The sequence below is a fragment of the Equus asinus genome, chromosome 11, assembly GCF_041296235.1.
Source record: "Equus asinus isolate D_3611 breed Donkey chromosome 11, EquAss-T2T_v2, whole genome shotgun sequence".
Classification (NCBI taxonomy): Eukaryota; Metazoa; Chordata; class Mammalia; order Perissodactyla; family Equidae; genus Equus; species Equus asinus.
Genome location: NC_091800.1, coordinates 49,505,177 through 49,517,354, shown reverse-complemented (window position 1 = coordinate 49,517,354; position 12,178 = coordinate 49,505,177). Strand labels below are relative to the sequence as shown.

Below are 12,178 nucleotides of genomic sequence, written 5' to 3'. Positions count from 1 at the left end.
GCCCGCCGAGGGGAGGGGTCTGTGTGTGCGCGCATGTGTGCTTGTGTCCGCGTGTGAGCGTGTGCGTGTGCAAGGGAGATAAAGGGGTACATTTGCCCCAGGGCAGAGGTGAGGGGACCAGCAGGTTTCCTTCTGTAGGGGGAGGTGACCGCGTGCCTGACTCTTGGAAGCTGAACTGGAAAGATGGGGAAGGAAGACCACAGCTCGCTGCTCGCTCGCTCTCTCCAAACTGTTGTTTTTTCTTTTCTTTCTTTCTTTTCTCTTCTTCCTTTCTTTCTTTTTTTTCAAGGTTAGTAGCTCACGCAATAAGCAGGTGCAGGCTTTGCACTGGGATGCTCTGCGGACCTGAATATCCGGTGCCGTAGCTTCCCCAGTCCCGCAAAGCGCGCGAACCCTGGAGGCCGCGGGACCTGGAGCCCGGCCAGACCAGTTTTATGCTAATGAACGCTCACTGGGGGAGGATCGACCGAGAGGGGGCGGGAGTGGGGTAACTTGTCAGTTTCGGGGTAGAAATGATCAGTCCACCCGCTTTCATAGTTCCACCTTGTCCCCACCGTTCTCCGGAGAGGGAAAAGTTCAGAGATGCTGGGAGAAAGCAAGAAGGGAAAGTTGGAGACGAGAAGCGGGCGCGTGGGAACTGCGCGCAAAATTTGCGCGGAGGCTTCGGTAAACCTCCAAATAAGTTTAAAGACCGGGAGAAGGAACTGAGCTTTACTCTTTTAGGGTGGGTGCTCTAGTAGAGCTAGGGCAACTGCGGTACGAAGCAAAGAGGAGGATGAGACCAGAAGGAAGCCGGGGTGAAAAAGCCCCTAGCCATTTCTTCCTTGAAAGACGACTCCTGACTAGTGACCCTGAAATGCTGTCTAACGAAAAAAGACTCAAACTCCAACTCAGCAAATGTCCTTTCCTGACCTAGCCAGAAACTCTTTCCCGTGTTTATTTGGCATTCTTTGTATGGAGGCATGGGTGTGTGTCTGGGTTTGAACCTTCATCTCTACTATTTTGGGGTGAATATCGAGAACGCGCGCGTGTGTGTGCGCGCGCGCGCGTGCCCAAGAGTATGGACAGGTGGCAGTAAAGACTGAGGGGGGATCTTGATCAGTAAACGTCATTTATGGATATAATCAGAGTACCTGGATGTACGGAAGATAAAATATTTGCCAAAAAATCTATTACTAAACTATCCGAATCAGGGCAGAAAATTGTTATGGAGTTGTTATAAAGAACACTAGTGAAATTTGAAGCCAGTTCAGATATGTTATTATAAAATTGTCTACCCATCCAGTAAATTGGTGAAGCGCTACTGTTTTTTTCTTTAGTAATCAAACCACTGGGCTCTTGAATCCTCTTTGTGTGTTTCTTAACAGCATACGTTGTACTAGGTGATTAATGGCCATTTCACCTAACGCACAAAAAATTGCTAGAGAAAACTTCCTAAAATGACTGCAACGGTATAATCAATGTAAAGTAGGAGTGTTACATCTCTTACAATTATTCCCTTGATTTCTTTTCCCTGAAATTTTTGCTTAGACTTTGGAATTGAAGTCCTTGCCATATGGAGCGAGAATATTCTTAAAGTTCTTAGCAAAAATTTTTTAATCTTTTTTTTCCCCGAGGTTAACAACAGCTCTGAAGTTTAAACTTTCAGAGCCAAGATAAGTTAAATCCGGTAGAACTGTTTATCCTTGCAAAAATATCTCATCCATACGCTAATTGCATTTCAATCACCTGATCTTAATACTTTACAATTAAATGCGTTCTTCTAAAACTCTATTTCAGGTTATTTTTAAGTTAAACGTGGTAAGTTTCTTGCATTTTGATCTTCTGTCAACGACTTGCTCAAACCTAAATACATGCAAATACTTGAGGCATTAACCTTAGAAGATGTGTAGTTGCAGATGTCCACCTAGGTTTTCCTAACTCTGCCACTGACTACAAAAACAGAAAACTTACGATTGAACTCCCTTTCACCAAAATATACTGTTTGCATTGTAATGCATTATTATCTTTAATGATAATTGCAAATGTTATTGTCTTATTTCTTACCTTTGAAGGCAATACCTAAAATATTTTGCATCTTGATTTTACAAAACTAAAATTACTTTTTCATTCAAGTCCAGTTTATGCCTTTGCCATCAAGATCCTTTTTCATTCACCTAGATATATTGATTTCTTTCATTCTGGTGTCTTTCTCCTCTGGCTACTTAAGAGACTATGTAAAGGAATAATTTATACAGAGGATAAGAGAAACTGTGCAAAAAGGCAAACTGTGTAAAATAGCATAGACACACTGTACAAGAAGCATCAAATCTTAGCACTCTCAGATTTTTACAGAGCATATATCTAATTATGTTTCATAATAGCATTTAGATACCAGGGAATCTGAAGAACCAAAATGATGTTAAAGAAAAGAAGGTTCATAAACTTGCTCAAAGTGGCTCAGTCAGTTAGTAACAAACCTTAGAGTGGATTTAATTTGCTTGGGGCTATTGCATCAGTATGCTATCTATGAAAACTAGAATAAATGTTGAAGCCATCTGTCATTACCACAAGGAGATGAAATAGAGACTATCACCTGCTTGATAGTAAAGCGGAAAGTAAGGGTCTCAAAACATGAAAGAAAATGTAAGGAAATATATTTAAAAGTTGTCAAAGGACAAAGTCTGACCTTGATCAGCTTCCTCCAATTATTATTTTTAAACTAAACATTAGTTGCATGAACTTGGCTGTTGCAACAGAGGTCACTTAATTAACTGGTAACCATTAAACAACAATAAAAAAAGAAAAGTAATTATGTACATGGTTAAGCCTCTGTATGAGTCAGTTGCTTGTTTGTGGATTTGGGTTGGGATTCAATTTTCCATGAATTCAGGTAATAAAAAGTGACTGTTCTATTTTGTTATCTAAAATGCTTATTTTCTGAGTCTCGCCAGAAGATGATTTTGTCTCAGGATCTTTCAAACAAGATTGTGATTTGGGCCCTATGTGGCCCTAGATTTGTAGCTTTTTTAACTTGAATAGATTCCAGTTTTATCAGACATTATATATATATATATATATATATATATATATATATACATATATTCACAAACAGTATTCTTTTTTCTTGGAAGCCAATACCATCTATGGACAGCAAATTGAAAGACTTTCCAAGTCTTTTTTGGTCAGTGGTAATATACGAATGCAATTTTAGTATAAGAAGTATAAAATGTTTTCTAATTCTTGGCTTTATTTTTTTTGCCAGGAGTTTCAATAAAGATGGCAAAAACTGAAGCAGTCTATATTTAACATTTGCCCCGTTGCATGCTTTTCAATAGCACGGACTTGTGCACTTATGCATTGATACAGAAAGTTTCAGCACAAATACAGATTCACTTCTAACAGATAATTGGGACGCTTGGCACAGAGAAATTCAAAAATTACTTCAAATGAAGAAAGACTATGCTTTTGAAATTTTTGTATTACAGGTGATTAATGGCTCCTATAAAGCCTAATGTTTCGTTTTATAACACTTCAAAAAGAATAAGGCATAATTAGAAGACTAAGGCCTAAAATATGAAAACTGAAGTTTAGTTTCATCACCAATATCTGTATACTTTAAAAATGTTAGAAAATTATAGTTTAATAAGTAATATATAAATAAAATTGAAAACTGTTCTCACGTAGGATTTACCTTGTTCAATCAAATTATAGTGCAAAATATAAATTCCTGAGTTATTTAGATATCTTTCAAACTTCTTGTTTTTCTTGGAGTTAGTCTCCAATAATATCAGTCATTATTGTTAAAAGTTCACATAGTTATGAAGATGGTTTACTTTCTGAACTCCACAGATTATTAGTTAATGCTCTGAGAGACAATTTGATTTGCACAGATGATATTTTATTTTGTGAAGCTTCAAATATTACGTAGAATAAGCTACAAGACAGGTTAATTTTTATTTTCAGAGTTCCCTGACATAAATTTTTGGTATTTGCGTTTAATACAGAATTTTTAAACCTTCTTTTTCTTAGACTAAATCTGCTCTGATTTTTTGTTTAATCTGCTACGTTTCACGGAAATAGCATATAAATTACTGAGACCAGTATTAGCCACTCTCTTTTTGCCTCACTACCTTCTCCAACCTCCTGAGAAGTGACACCCAATATTGATTAAAGTCTTGGCTGGATTTGAGCATAAATCAGTCTCCTCTTTGGTGATTTACCATGTGTGATTCACCAGCATACAAAAACATAATATGCTTTATTGTTTCTCATTTGATGTTTTGTTTTTGGAATGTAAGTAGCATTTGTAAATTAGCTTAATGTGCAAGCAGGTAGTTGCTATTTTAGAAACAATTTGTACTTTGACTATCAATTAGTATTATCTTATCTTTCCAAGTTATTTAACTAAATTGTTTCATACAATTGCTTTTGTTAATTAAGTAAAATAATCGTTTAAATTGCATTGTATTAGCAACATAGAACACATGTATTGCAAAATATAATAAGCAATGAAACTCTCACAGGTTGAAAACTGTCTCCCTTTGAATCTTTGTCTGAAGAAAATAGTTTGAAGTATGCCTTTTAAATAGGTTCAGGTGACTCTGCCAGATTTCACTAAACATTCCTATTTTAAGGTTTTTTGTTACTCGGTTCTCTAAAAAAGTTAAACTTTGCCTGAATTTTGTCTTTCAAGGATTTCATTTCCAAACTCTTCACCAGAAATAAAAAGTCACATCAAGTTATGTACCTTTAAAATGACAGGAAATGTAAAAAATGGATATTAACTATTTGGACATTTAAATATGTAATTAAAATAAAGTATTATCATTTCATATTTGAGCTGGTATAAGAATAGTATGACCTTAGCATGTACCGGCAAGTGCGATTCTCTTAACTGCTGAGTTACTGCGATATGATTGGTCAGTTATACACACACACGCACGCGCATGCACACACACACACACACACATACATATATGTTCTTGTCTAGATGCTGCAGCTTAAAAATTCTAGCTAAGAATACATTAAAAATACATTTATATTTATATTTTCAGGCTTTGAGACTGCATTAAGGAGACTCTTTTCCATTTTATGTATGTTCAATAATCTATTTTTTAATGAAGAAAACCCTGAATGAAAAGCCCTCCTAATGGGCTTAGATAAGTGTAATATCAAAGGCTCTGATGAGCACAGATACGGATCTCTCAGGCAGAGCGGAAGCTCTGTGAGTCTGCAGCGTGTTCAAATTCCTTTACTCTCCTTCTTCTCAATCTGTCAGAGGTATTTCCAGTCAAAAGTAATCTTTTGCTACTGTAACTGTCTTCTAAAATAACTTTTAATTGCTGATATTTGCTTTTTAGTGTAAGTCACAGCACAGAAATGACTTCGTTAGAATAGTGTAGATAGCTTACCAAATTATTTCTTTGGAAAACAAGAACACCAAGGGTAGTATATTTATATTTGGTGTAGTAATTAGTTATTATTAGATTAACTGGATAGATCACTTTATTTTGATGCACTTATTTACTTTGAGAAGGTTTCTGACAATCTTTTAGGAGTCAGTCTATTACAGTTAATGACTAACTTTATATTTAAATGTACAAATGACTATGAACAGAATTTTCTATCTGGTATAACAGTCAATTAGGCAATCAGTCAATGAAAGAGTATTTTTGAAATTAACTATGAAATTAAAATTATTGTAATAAAATAACAGATAAATGTCCAATTAAAAAATATATGCATTTATATCAAATCACATATAGAGAATGACCCAAATTGCCACTTGATCCAAAATCAGGGATCTTGAACCACGTGCATTTTAAATTTCTTAATGTATTCTGACTTGGCTTTACTTTATAAGAGAAGAGGATTCTAATTTATCCATTAAAAAAATTCATATGTAGATTTTTCTAAATTGGATATTGAAATGGGCAATGACTGAATTTTGTTCCAGGTGTGGCCCTCTGTTGCTTTCTGATTCAGATTGGCTTGGAGTTGATCCAGGATATCAAGCTGGGATTCTTTTGCACAATTAAATGTACGTGACTTGAGTGGAACTTGTCAAAGACAACTTACTAAACTGGAAAACTCACTATGTCATTATTTAATTAGTCTTATATTTTTGTTCTTGTAGGTATATCGAAGTGTCTAAAACCACAACACAGCAACACACTGAATACCTGGTTGCTTTAAAAAAAATTTGAGAGTAATGATTTAAAAAAAAAGAAGCATCTAAAACATATTATTATAAAATGAATACAATACCTGGAACACACTGTGTGTTTCTAGCAGGAAGTCAAAAGTATTTACTATGATTTGAAGAACATAAATTTAACTATATGTAGACTTATAATAACGCTGCAGAGGATTTTGAAGGTATTATATATGTTTGACAAAAACTTGGATATGATTTTCCAGCATGATTTTTGCAAGGCAAATATTGAAATAGGTAGCAAAATAGATTGGTTAGTAACATTGAAGAACTGAGAAATGTTTTCCGTTCCTTAGAAGAAATGAATGGAGAAGTGAACAAAGTATTAAAAAGTCACAACGTAACTTACTTTTGGATTTATATGGTATCAAATATTTCTAAGTAATTAGATTACCCTCCAGTCACAAGAGGGGGGAAAAATACTTTTCTTCAAGGACAAACAAAATACATTAGGAAAGAAAGAGTGCTAGTTGAAAGGGAATTACTTTTTGGAAACATATAGAAGCATTTGCAGGAAATATCTGCTAATTCAATTTAAAGGATACTGGTTACTTCTCAAGGAAAAGTAATGAGAATCAATCTCTAGAATATGTTAATCAAGAAATGCTTTATTATATTTACGTATCTAGCAGATGAAGTATTTTGTTAAAATCATTCTGAAGTTTTATTAATACAACAGTAAATGGGCTATATTATTCACAATCATATTTTAAAAACATTTTGTTTTGTAGGAACAAAGCAAATCACTGAAGGTATAACAAATCTTTGAACCATCACAACTCTGCTCAAATACTGATATACTCAACATTGTAATTTCTATTTTATGTTTAAAATATCTACTTTTTCTTTAGTTTAACTCTTGGAAATGATACTTATTTCTTGAGTTAGGCAGTTTCTAGTTTAATAGTGCCTTTGGATTTTAAATGAATAACTTGGAGCACTTTTAATAGTCATATTACCAGTCACGCATTTAATACTAGGATGGATGTTCTCGTGGGTGCAACAAGTGTAAAATATTTGTCATTATTTTAGAGATTTTTGTGATGGATATTTTTGTTTTTATTAACCTTAGCCCATTTGTAGTCTATGTATTTATGCTTAAATAATTATAATATCTTTGTTAGAAAAGCCTTTACATATATGTACATGTGTGTATGTATACACACAGACACACACACACAGGCTTGTAAGACGAGGGCTATAGGACAAACAATTTACCAATAAAATTGGCTTTAATTTTGCTTTCTGTGATTCATTGAAATATAAAATAACACATGAAAAACAGATTCTGCTTTACTGAATGACAATAGAAAATATATTCAAAATTAATTTTAGGGTGAGAGAAGTAATTTATACTTAAATATTTAAAAATATACAATGTTACTTAGTTACTAGGACAGTGATTAAAAACTTCATTTTCCTAGGCTTTTATTTTTATAATAACTAAAATGTACTTTTATTTCTCTATGGAAAATACATCTACTGAAAATTATTTTATTTGTATGGAATAGATATTAAACTATTAGGTACTCAAATCTGTACATTGTTGAAAGACATTTAACGTGTTTCATGTCATTACTCCACTTCTTTGATTGGTTTATTTCATTGCTGCTTGCACTTTAGAGCAAGCATATCCTTTAAAATCAGTGGATAAATGATAGGAAAACAATTTCATAACCTAAAAAAAAAAAATGATTGTTCTTCTAAGAGCTTTGCCATCAATGAGATGAGTTAGGAATGAGGTCAACGGGTTAATCTGTAGGTCTACATAAGGAGATGTGTATTACCACTTCTTTCAGTAGACTGTAATTGTCTTTGAAAACACCTGGTAGAGGTCCAGTTAAATTGAAATCAATTACTTTCTCAATCATTCCATGGCATTTGTGAAGCCATTACGTCATTGGTAAAAGTGCAAGCATGCATGCATTTTTTTGCTAAGTAGAAAGAAGCTTATAAAACAGGGACTACTCAAAAGTTTCTGTCTCATGTAAATCTTGTGGAATCAAAAAAAAAACCCCACAACAATTGTACATAATAAATGTAAAATGACATTTGGTAAGAAGTTCATCTTTGCGTTTAGTTACCTAAGTAAAAAGAAACGTATTTCACGTTACTTTTTGCATCATCTGGTCTGCACATATTTTGAAAAAGTGTAAGTAAGTATAAATGGTTTCAAAATATTTTATGACTTGGGAGCTCTGACACCTTCATTTTTACCCTCTAAGAACCCTCTGACAAGTGTATATTATAATCAAAGATGAATATATGTCTGCTGTTCACTGATTTTTTTCTTCATGCCATTGACACTACATGCAGATTTGAACTTGTAGCCAGGAACAGTGCTTCCATGCTTCAAATTGCCAAAAGACCCCCAGGGATAGAAACTTGACCTGCTTTTATGAAACCATAGAATTACATTTATACAAGTTACCCCATGGGAAAGGAATGAACTGATCCCAATTCAAACCTTAATATTGGAGCCTTCTGGGTCAGATTTGATTTTTCCTTTTGTTAACACCTGTTTGGTTACCAAATTTAGTAACTAGATATTCTTAGGAAATTTAAAAAATATTATTCATGAATGACATTTCACAGTTAAGCCAGAGTGCCATCAAAATTTTGCAGCTGTTCAAGTTTTAACATGTTATGAAGATGTTACTTTTTAAAACAAAATATCTACCTTTTAAATATACGTCCTATATCTAAGGAGTTTAAATATACGTTTAATTGGATGTGACAACATTTATTTTGTACTTTTTTATTAATGTCTTTCGATTGGAGAGTCAGCACAAGTAAGGGAAGAAACTTTTTTTTAGGGAATCATTCCCTGTGGTAACGTTTCAGAATAAGTATTTTTATATGAATATATTTAATATTTCTTAGCTTCACATTTTAAATGATTATACTTTTTATTTTCTTTTTAGTTGGACCACCCAAAGCAGTTTCCAGAAGGTTGCTTTTGCCAATGATAGTAACAGGTGAAGGTGGTCATTGATAAATTGGATACTTAAAAGCTATTTTTATTTCAGGTGAATTCACTTTAGTTATGTGAACTGGGCCTAAGTTGCAAAACTGCAGTTAACACATTGAAAATAAAGAGGAATTTAAGTATGTAACAGTTTGTTTAATTTCTGAAATATCAAAATGCTACGCCATATATATACATAATGGATAAATACTATAATTGGGTAGGGTTATAAAATCTCTTTGCTTATAACTGATGGTATTAAATGACAACCATGTGATTACAGAACCTACTTCTCCATATAGAATGACTTGATCTCAATCTTATATACACTAAACACTTTATAAATGATAGAGCAACAGGCATACATATATATCCCCACTCAAATATATGCAATTACAATTATGAGGGTTAAATAATTCCATGACCAGATTTTGGAATTGAGATTAGCATGTTCCTTTCCCAATTAAAAGTTAAAAAGAACTTCAAAGACCTTTCACTTCTTTTTTTCACTTAACATCTACAAAACCATTTGGATAATTGGTTATTTTCCTACAAGAACCAAACATGAAACTTCCTAATAGGAATGGTTATAACAAATCAATTCGTGGAGTAGAGGAAAAACATTAAAATTTCCAGTGGAAGGTATACCACTTTCCTTACTATCATAAGTTATGATCATCAAGGAGAAAATATTTAGAGTTTTAAACATGTGCTATTTATTGGCTGGTATGTGGCAAAAAACTTCCTTTCACTGTACACTAACATTTTTCTGCCTTGCTTTGACACTTACCGTTTGAATGAAGCTGAAATATTAAACTGATTACTTATATGTTTCCTAAGACCGCTTTGATGCCATGTTTATAAAATAATATTTGATTGAATAGTTCATTTAATTGGCAAGTTTGCCCCAACTACTTTCACGGTGATCAAACATGGCTATTGCTCTCCACTTTCTCTGACCGTGATGGAAGGAAGGAAAGGAGGCAGACCACATGACTCAACCACATTATGCTGTTCTTAAAAAGAAGCCAGTTCAGGAAAGGCAACCTATTCTGACTTTTGTAATGGTGATAATATGAAGTTTCTGTGACCTTTTTTGTCTTCCAGTGGCACTTTGTAGCTCTATTTCCAATAATGATTGATGGTACACCATGTGAACTGCAAAAAAAAAAATCACCTTAAAAAATCTTGCTATAAAATGCATGAAAGCAAGGAGAGATGGAACTTTTATATTTTAGGCAATTCTCTGTAAGTAGAGTCTTCCTTAATATTGCACAGAGTTCTACATCATACTTCATTTAGGAAGGCTTCAGACACCAAACTAAATTTCATCTTCTTAAATATCTTTGTCATCTAAATTCTCCTCATGATAATCCTTTTTTGCTAGAAACTCTAGTGAAATTGTGCATGAAATATAAACAATTTATCATGAAATTTACCTGTAAACACCGAGCCAAAAAACAGAACAAACTAGGTTTTTGAACTGTTGATATTTACATCAGCTTTCTAAATTCAACAGTGTGAAAATATAATCTATTTTTATTAGGGTGTTTTATTCCAAGCTTAGGAAATAAAATTAAAATGGTATACTTGATCTTGAATAAACTTCTTTGCTCTCTCTTTTGGGGAGTGGGTTAAATAAGGGCCCATGACAGAGATGCTGTTTGTTTTCACAAAAGTTGTTTGTGATTTCAGGTACTCTTGGGAAATCTCTTGATCAGATTCACATCTGTTCCTGTCAAAGTGGGTGCTAAGATACCGGTCACCCAGCAACCATGTCCAAGAGGGAATTGGGCCGATAATAACTTCAAAAAGGAATGACAGATGCTAGATTAGGATGAAAGACAAAACGCATGAAAAATGAGCTTGTTAGAATCAAAAATTTGTTCAAGCACCTTTATGCAAATTAAATGAATATTGAATATTTGCATGCAGTGATTTCTACTTTTTCATTTGATTGAAAAGAAAAGAATAGTGCATTTAAACTCACAAATGTGACTTCTTTCTTTTGTACTAATCAACATACAAAGCCGAATCTCTTTTTGAAAAATCAGATTAGCCACCTGGGTTCTTCTATCTCTACTAAGTATGTTATAATGTTTTTCTTATAACCATGGTACTCTTTGGGACAACTTTGTTTATCTAATTTTTTTCATAAGAAACAGTCACGTAAATTAAGCTTATTTTAGGTGAATGTAAATCCATTTCTTGAGAAAGCATTTCAAAAGTAACCTTATCCTATTGTCCTTGAAATTGGTTAATGTACATTAATAAAAGATCACTCAAGATGAGTTCACACCAAAAGCACAGGCTTCTCATTGACTGGTTAAATAACAACGCATTAAAGTAAAGCAGGGTGGTATACTCGATATGAAAAGTAGACAGAAAGATCTCTTCAAAATTTAAGATGCTTTTTGATACATCTCTAGTTTTTCTATTGAATTGTTCACGTACTAATCAAAATTTAGAAGGGCCCGATAAAATGTAGTGATTGAGAGAGGATTCTGAGTCTTGGTTTAGCAATGTCTAATGTGGTCACGTAGAGAAATTGATTTTCTTCAGAAATTAATTAATTTTTCATATCGCCCTAAGCTGCAGTTAAAAAGAGTGCATACTTGTCTGTTTTTTCCAGAAATATTGCCTAATCATATTAATACCATTGCCCCAAGGATGAAAAGATAATTGTACAAATGCATTTGGAAATATGTATCACTGAGTATTTATGATTAAATTATGCAAATGACCCAGCTCTCATCCTTTCCAAACCCAGATTGTCTAATTAGGATTGATATGCTGAATAGATGTTCCAGAATTTGAATACAAGCATGTCCAAGGAGCAGAAAATTGGAAATGACAAGGCTGAAATCCAAAGAAAAGTGTCTTTCGTTTCCATACTTTGTTAATGTGCTGTTAGCAGTTGAGAGTTTCTTCCCTCCCTTTGGCTATTTTGTGACTCATATGTCCTTATTAGAAATAAGTATGCAAAATGAATTGAACTTTAGCAAATAGCATTT

The 12,178-nt window shown here is 33.5% G+C and overlaps 1 protein-coding gene across 1 annotated transcript in view; it reads left to right on the top strand.

Moving 5' to 3' along the window:
- The window catches only part of DACH1 (dachshund family transcription factor 1), a 414,137-nt gene that overhangs the window by 1,664 nt on the left and 400,295 nt on the right, over positions 1-12,178 (top strand). The gene's annotated exons all lie outside the window — the stretch shown is intronic.